The sequence below is a fragment of the Choloepus didactylus genome, chromosome 21, assembly GCF_015220235.1.
Source record: "Choloepus didactylus isolate mChoDid1 chromosome 21, mChoDid1.pri, whole genome shotgun sequence".
Taxonomy (NCBI): Eukaryota; Metazoa; Chordata; class Mammalia; order Pilosa; family Megalonychidae; genus Choloepus; species Choloepus didactylus.
The window spans coordinates 46158603-46167314 of record NC_051327.1 but is presented as its reverse complement, the minus strand read 5'-3'; the positions used below and the strand labels follow the sequence as shown (position 1 = coordinate 46167314).

The window sequence follows — 8712 nt, the reverse complement described above, 5'->3', positions numbered from 1 at the left end:
GACTTTGTCCGTCCCTCCCGACAGCAGAATGACTTTATAGCGCAATAACTGTGACCTGCTTTCCCTGCAGACTCATGAGCAAGGTCCTAGAAAGGTCTTACCCCCTCTTTCTCTCAAGAGATTTACCAGAGACTTGTGTCCTGCCAGTGTGCATTTCCCATCCTTTGGGGAGAGCCAAAGGGCTTTGTTTTAGAAATCCTTGGCTCTTCACCACTTAGTGTTTAGGAAAGGGATTTCAAACAGTCAACCCTTGGGGCCAAACCCAGTCCTACGTCCACTTGAATTTTTTTTTTTTCGAGAGAGTGACTTTTTTTTTTTTTTTTAACATAAAGTGCAATAGTGCTGAAGTTTTCAAAGTTTTTGTCAGTTCTTTTTTTTCTTTAGATGTCATTTCCTGCAAGGAGTATTCTGGCACAATGAATATAATGGAAAGTGGTTTTCCAACACATATCCCCATCCTTTTTTTTTCTTATTTATTTGATGTCATAAAGGGTTTAACAAATCCTTCTTCATAAACTTTCAAAATAGCTTCACATACAGATCTGTGTTGACCAGGGGTTTGGATCATCATGGCTCGTTGGTCTCTCATTGTTCTTACAATGTCTAGTGGATAAACCGGCTGATTGCATTCAGTGAGACACATGGCTGTTTCCATAGTAGTAAGAATACTTATTCTCCCAATCCCAGCACTGCAATGAACAACAATAGGTTCTTCCTTGCCAGCCCTCTTATTTTGTACATGACAAACAAAATCCAGAAAGTCACTTGAGTCATCTGGGACCCCATGGTCAGGACAGGCTATGTACTGGATCTGAGTGAGCTGACGACTCTCATTTTTCTCTTGGTTAAATAGTGTCATCTTCTTGAATACATGGGCACTGTTTCCTTCTTCTGAGTGGCAGGTGACTTGGTAACACCTGTAAGAGGAACTTCCTGTGGGTTCTGGCCAATACTGGTGACACTTAACTCTTCCACATTCAAATTGTGTGGTCAACATTACAACCATGGAGGAAACTTGTTCCCAAGTCATTTGCCAAAAATCTGTATGAGTGTGTGGCAATGGGCCTTGACAAGAAATGTACTGATTTATAATGCTGGAAGAAGGGATTTCCATATTTCTATGATTTGCATTGATGTAGTGTTCATTACCCTCTAAAACAACCCATGTAGCATCATAAGGTGAAATATCTCTGTATATATTTTTGGAAATGTTCTGAGGTAATTTGGCACAAGACATTGTCATTCCAGGTTTTTTCCAATACAGTTGATCAAATTGTGTTAGGACTGTTCCAGTGACAATCCCGTCAGGTAGCTGGATCGTTGACTTCCACAGGGAGTGGTCATCCAGATGGACATTATCTACTGGGGCTTTCTCAGGAATGTACTGGAGGTCTGGCTCCTTTTCTAGCTTTTCTTCCACTACATCATATACAGCATTAGGTTGAACTAGGAGCATGAGTTCACCAGAAAGTCTCTCACAGCTCGCTTTAATAAACATGACTACCTGATCATGGGTATGTTCTGCAATGTCCCTACCATTGATCAGTACAACCTGGTCCCCTTCATTCAATCGAGGGACACGGAGGTCAGCAGGTGTCCCTGGTGCTATCTGGGTCATAATCACAGGCAGCTTCTGATCATATCCTCCCTTTACATTGAATCCAAACCTTCCATTGTCATCAGGTTTCATTCTGATTAGAACAAGATTATCATGTGGAATATCACCAGTAGGAGTAGATTTTTCAGGGGAAGATGGAACATCAAAAGTTTCATTAGTGTGGTTTTCCAGATCTTGTTGAGAGTGTGAATAATGAGTTTGGTTCTAACTGTTTTTCTTAGATTGTTTGGGTGGTAAAGCTGGAGGCTGCCCATCCCCAGGGATCTCTGGTGATGTGATGATTCCAGAATGATGCTGTTAGCTTGTGTTGCTGATGGAGATCTGTGATGCACAGATACTTCACTTGGGGAAGTGGGAATCACATGGTCTAACAAATGCCCAGCTGACAGTGGTCGTAATTGGGTTCCCTCTTGTGTGAATGCAGAATTTTGATGATAAAGTATTCCAGGTGGAGACAGTGAAGGAAGGCTTTGTGTTTCTAACCTGTCATCAGATAGTGAATTTCTGCTTACTACTTCCCAATCCATTAATTTCCGTGCCAAGGGCTTACTTGGTGATCTTGCAAATATCCTGTCTTTATTTGCCTTTTCTTTGCCATACTGAACTGACTGGACTTCGGTTCTTCCACAGTACTGGAATTTTGAACCTAATGTAAAGTAATGTGCAAAAAAATTCTTTTGAGGTGGAAGTGGTCTGTCCAAATGGAAGAATGAGTGATGTTCTACACATGCTTCCCACAAATTTTTACATGCTGTGTAATTCACCATATTAAATTCCAACAAGGTTTCTCTAGATTCATGCAATTGTTTTCTAAGTTGAATAAAAAACTGTTTGCACTTAAAATAAATTTTTACAATCTTCAACCAAGGAAAGGTATTTATTTGTACTCTGTTCTTATAAATCAGAATTCTTCCTGACATCACTCCAATCATAATTTCATTGTTACTTTGATCCTAGTTTCTTTCTGTTTTTTTCATTTCCTCTTTTGGGAGCCAGATATTTAAGAATATTTTTGTCAGGTCGCTGTCTCACCTTGCATAGTGGAATTCAACTCCATAGAGTTCTAAGGTCCGTGCTGTGTTCAGGTAATTAAATTCTGCTTCTACAGGAGATAAGCCTGTATGTTGCTGATGTAATTTTGTAATTTCTTTTTCAAAATCTTGAGGCTGGTTAGAAATGAAAAAATAATTGAAGAGGTAGCCTGGCAGGTTCTGTAACTGATTATAATCTCCAAGTTCAGACTGAACAGCAAATGAAGTCAAACGGGCAGCAGTATTGTGACAGGGTAATCTTTCAGTAAGAATGTCTTGTTTAATTTGCAAAAAAATACTGGTACCTTGCATATTCTTCTTGTAACTTGTTGGGGTCACTTACAAAAAATTTGTAAGGCGGTCCTCTCTTCAGCGGCTTCCTTATTGGTCTGTTTGGATCCAGCCACCTTGCATTGTCTGTGGAGTCATCAGCCAGCTGTAAACCAAAGTAGTCTCACTCAATCAAGTCAAGATGCTTGAAGACTATATCCAACAGAACTTACCCCTGTTCGTGCTTATTAACTTTGAAAGTTTGTATAGTGTTATCCAGAAGAAGGACATTACAAACCACCTCTGTATGCTGTCTGTCTTGGGCCAACTCTGATGCTCTTAGATTGTAGGTTCTGCCAGCAGGCAACCGGAAACATGAGGACATGACTGTCTACAAGAGGTCTCCGTATCATAGCCGTGTCCTCTCGGCTGGAGAAGAAAGGCCTCAAGGCCCGGAGCTGCCAGCTCTACCTCATCTTGTGGGGCTGCTGGGGAAACAGGAGCTCATTGGATTTTTGACCAGTGGCTGACATTTTCAAATTGGGAGATTTCAGAGTGAAATCCAGATTCCTGGCTTCTCTTGATAACTGGAATGTTTGGTAACTTGAAGCTGTTGTGAAGCCGAGGTTGCCCTGTTGGGTGGGACGCGACTCTCCGGGTCTCTCCAGTCCCCACCATTCCCAGTGGCATTCCTGCCTCTGACTTTTGATGTCTTGGGTGATCCGGCCCTGCCTGCTTCTGCCATTTACCACCTGCTCCTGCTGCACCCTCTCCACCTCATATTTCTCAAATGCATCAAACTCAGGGTGACAAACCAGTGAAAGAGGGTACAATTCATAATGACCCTGGGACATCAGGGGCCAGTCTGGGGCAGACCAGCAGGTGTGGTCCCCAACTGTGCTCCTTCACCTGTGCTCTGTCTGGAACTCATTTCTCTCCTTTTTCCCCTGCCTCTCCGCTGGGCTTAGGTGTCACTGCCTCTAGATCCCCAGGCTCCCCAGCCTGCAGCACCTTCACCGCTTATACATTGCAATAGCAATCTGAGTTTCTATCCCTGGGGACCATGTGTTCCCTACGGTAGGAGCCCATGTTACATCCCAGACCCCAGAATGGGACCTGGAATCCGTAACAGCAATTGCTGAATATTTATTGAGTGAATGAATGAATGAATAATCAATGTTGGGTTTCCCAGCTTGGATGACTGAGCTCTCAAAAACCCATTTCCCTGTACCCCAACACCTTCAGGAACAGGTAGGAGCTAACAGGTCTATTAAACATCACATTTTCTAAATCTGCTGGCCTGGTCACTGTGATAAATAAAGTGATTTCCTTCCCACTTCCACTGAGAGCATTGCCATTTTGGCACAGACTTTGTAGAACAATTGCTGAAATCATTTTCCTTATCTGCCCCCCTGCCCCCCAATCCCTTGCTTCTCCTTGCAGTACCAGGCCCCTCAGTGGGGGGCTCAGGGAACACGAATTGCATGCATGGGGCTCCTGGTTGTGCCTGCTGAGAAAAGCAACCCTGCTACGAGCCAAGACCAAGAGGTGGACACCAAATGCCCTGAGCTGCTTTGCCCACCTCTCCGATTCACACAGCTGTCTCCACCTAGCCCTTCCCAGGCATGCCTGTTTGGATGTATTATGTCCCCCAAAAAGCCATGCTCTTTGATGCAATCTTGTGTGGGAAGATGCATTAGTGTTAATTAGGTTGGAATCCTTGGATTGAGTGTTTCCATGGAGATGTGACTCAATCAACTGTGGGTGAGATCCTTGATTAGATAATTTCCATGGAGGTGTTACCCCACCCATCCAGGGTGGGTCTTAATTGAATCACTGGAGTCTTGTAAAAGAATTCACAGACAGAAGGAGGGCTGCTGCCAAGAGAGACACTTTGAAAAACGCACAGGAGCTGAGAGTGGAGCTGGAACACAACCTGGATCAGCAGACGCCAGCCACGTGCCTCTCCAGCTAACACAGGTTTTCCGGACGCCATTGGCCTTCCTTAGGTGAAGGTATACTCATGTTGATGCCTTCATTTGGACATTTTCATGGCCTTCAGACTGTAACTTTGTAACCAAATAAACCCCCTTTATAAAAGCCAATCCATTTTCTGTTTTTTTTTGCATAATGGCAGCATTAGCAAACCGGAACACCAGGCACAGCCCCACCTGGTCTACACTGTCCCTTAGACACAGGGTATCTGCCCTGTTCTGTGCTTTCACCCCACCTTCCTGAGACCCCCTTTATCCTTCTTTTTGCCCTAAAAAGAAATTACATTTAAACCATTCTACAGTCACCAGTGCTATCGGGGCCCCTCTAGAGCTCCTCCACCGGGTTAGCACCAGCTTCTCAGGTGCCATGTTGGCTGCTGACGGCTCGCAGCTGGTCCCTTCTCTGGAGAGTCTTCTCTGGAGATTAAGAGCAGCCTCTATCCCCGGAGGGTGGAAGGGCGGGCAGTGGTCAATGTCTGACACAGGGTGGCAGAGACCAGGCCCTGGCCTTAAGGGGGGACCCATTCTGAGGTGCAAAGCTCCACAGGGCATCCGGCTGCCGTGAGACTCCAGGAGAGACTTTATTCTTGCTGAGCATTTTCCTCTGCTTCCCTCAGTCCGCCACCCACCCCCTTCTCCTGAGAGCCGCCTCCCATAAATCATGTGTACTCAGATCCTCATCTCAGATTCTGCTTCTAGAAACCAGACCAAAAGCAATTGCCATTTAAAATAGCATTCTGAATAACTTGATTTTTTCTCTTTGCAGCCCTTACCACCATCTGACCGAATGTTCTAGTTTGTTTCTTCACAGTGGCAGCAGCGTCAGGCTTGTGAGAGCAGGGATTGTCTGCTTTTCTCCCCTGTGGTATCTATGGTGCTTGGAACTGTGTCTGGCTCAGAATAGGTGCTCAGCAGATATTTGTCAAATGAATGAATGAAAGAAGCTCATCTTGAAGTAGCATCAAGGAAACCCACCACTTCTGCATTTTCAGAAATCTAATTATCTTTTTTTCTGTGTCCCCCCCCCCCCCAGGGAACTGGCAACTTTTTAACAAAAGCCAAGTCTTGTACCCACTTGAAATAAGGGGGAGTGGGTTTGTGTGTGTGGGGCTACAGGTGCTGGGATGCTCACCTGGGGATTGCTGCCTCCCTGGTCAGGAATCTATAGCAACTCACTATTTTATCCCCGTGTTGCTTAACCCCAGGCTGCCTGCCCCAGCCGGCCCTGCCTTCTTAGGCAGGTGACATTGGAGAATGAAAGGGAGCTCGTGATACTTATGCTGGGACAGCAATCTCCCCTGGGTTTCAGGTCCCATCAAAGTTGGGGCATAAACAAAATGAAGAAAAAAAACTGTGTGTGTAGTGGGGAAAGGATGTAACATCTCCAAAAACATATCAAAGTAGTCATTGGAAAGAAAACCAGAACTTTGTGGACTTGCACTTACTTTTTCTACAATGAAATTTTATTGAGATATATTCACACACCATATAATCCATCCAAAGTATACAATCGGTGGCACACAGCATCATCACACAATTGTGCATTCATCACCGCAATCAATTTTAGAACATTTTCATTATTCCAAGAAAAAGAAAAAGCTAGAAAGAAAACCCAAAACACCCTATTCCCTTTATACCCCCTTATCGTTGACCCCTAGCATTGGTGAGGTTCATTCATTACTGATGATGAAAGAATATTAAGATACTACTGTTAACTACAGTCCATAATTTGCAATAGGTGTGTTCCCCCCCCCAATACCACTCTATTATTAACTCCTTGTAATAGTTTCATATATTTATTCTAGTTCATGGAAGAAATTTTTTATATTTGTACTGTTAATCACAGTCATTGTCCACCACAAGATTCACTAAGTTACACAGCCTCATGTTTTAATCTCTGGCTTTCCTTCTGGTGACATATATGACTCTAGACTTCTATCAACTGCATTTACACACAATTCAGCACTGTTAATTATACTCACAATATTATACTACCATCACCTCTATCCATTTCCACTCATTTAAATTCAACCTAGTCAAAAATTCTGCACATCTTAAGCAGCCGCTCTCCATTCTCTAGCCTCATTCTATCTCCTGGTAACATGGATTCTATGTCTATGAGTTTATGTAGTTCATATTAGTGAGATCATACAATATTTGTCCTTTTGTGTCTGGCTTATTTCATTCAACATAATGTCCTCAGGGTTCATCCATGTTGTCATGTGCTTCAGGACTTCATTCCTTCTTATGGCTGAGTGATATTCCATCATATATATATACATACATATACATATATAGATATATATATATATATATATATATATATCACATTTTAAAAATCCATTCATTGGTTGATGCACACTTGGATTTTTTCCATCTTTTGCAATTGTGTATAATGCTGCTATGAACCTCAGTGTGCAAGTGCCTGTTGGCATCCCTGCTTTCAGTTATATCGAGTAGCAGGACTGCCAGATCGGAGGGCAACTCTATACTTGGCTTTCAGAGGAAACACCAATACATTTTCTACAGCGGCTGTACCATCTTACATTCCTACCAGAAGTGAATAAGTGTTCCTATTTTGCCACATCCTCTCCAACACTTGTAGTTTCCTGTTGGTTTAATAGCGGCCATTCTGGTAGGTGTGAAATAATATCTCTTTGTGGTTTCATATGCATTTCCTTAATAGTGAAGATCTATAAAGAAGAACATCTTTTCATGTGCTTTTTAGCCGTTTGTATTTCCTCTTTGCAAAACTGCCTATTCATGTCTTTTGCCCAGTTTTCCATTGGGTTGTTTGTCTTTTCGTTGTTGAGTTGCACTTCCTTTTTAATTTGAGGGTGGAATAGGCAGAAACTGCAGTCTTTTCTGGTTTATGGGCTTCTCGGCTTAAATATTGTAATTCAGGGGCAATTGTCCCATTGTTTGTGGGTCCATGCTTTTTTGAGGGGGCGGATCCTGGCCAGATGCTTGCTAAGTCAGGGTTGGGTGAGTCCTATCCTTAAGGCCAACCCAGTTCTCTTTGTGTCCTCCCCAAATGCTGGGTGAGGAGAATATTATTGCTCCGGATTTGCAGAGGAGGATACTGAAGATTGATGAGTCCACTGCAGTACTAATGTTGTCCACAAGGTGGCACTAAGTAAGTACACGTTTGCAAAGTTCTCTAAGGTTGCTCTCATTTTTTTTCAGCAGCCTTTTACTCAAGCTAAACAAATTCCTTGTTTTAGTTACCCTCAATTTGCCCCAATCCAACTTAGTTTGCCTCTCAGAAAGGCTGATTCATCCTCTAAGCCTTGTCCTGAGGGAGTTTTCTGAATTATGCAACTATGGAGCAGGCCCTAGGATGAGCTGGGCTACGTAAGCTCTTGGTCCCTTAACTTCAAATCTGTGCCAACTCCACCCATCCACCTGTCCATCCATCCACCCATCCATCCACCCACCCATCCATTCTCCCACTACCGTTCCCTCCATACACAACCCCTGCTTCTGTCTCCTCTAGGCCTAATGCCTATCCTTGGAGTAGCAAGGAGAAATGAGACATGGTGTTTGCCCTCAATGAGCTCTTGTCCAGAGGGTATGACCTTTTATTCTTCATCGAAGAAGACTGTTAAACACACCCACCCTGTCCTCAACTTCTAATGCCTGTAGCAACCAAAAGCAGAAAATACTATTTTTCAGGCACATAACTGAGCTGCAATAGTGACTGAGATTAGGGATATTAGGTCCTTTGTACAAAAATTCCTTCCTTTGCTGGGGCAATATGCTGTCATTCATCGACTTCATTCATCCACAAATATTTATT

General features: G+C 43.3%; 1 pseudogene; it reads right to left on the bottom strand.

Annotated features, from left to right (window-relative positions):
• Window positions 1-469: 469 nt before the first annotated feature.
• On the bottom strand, window positions 470-3304 carry LOC119518231 (annotated as a pseudogene).
• Window positions 3305-8712: the final 5408 nt, after the last annotated feature.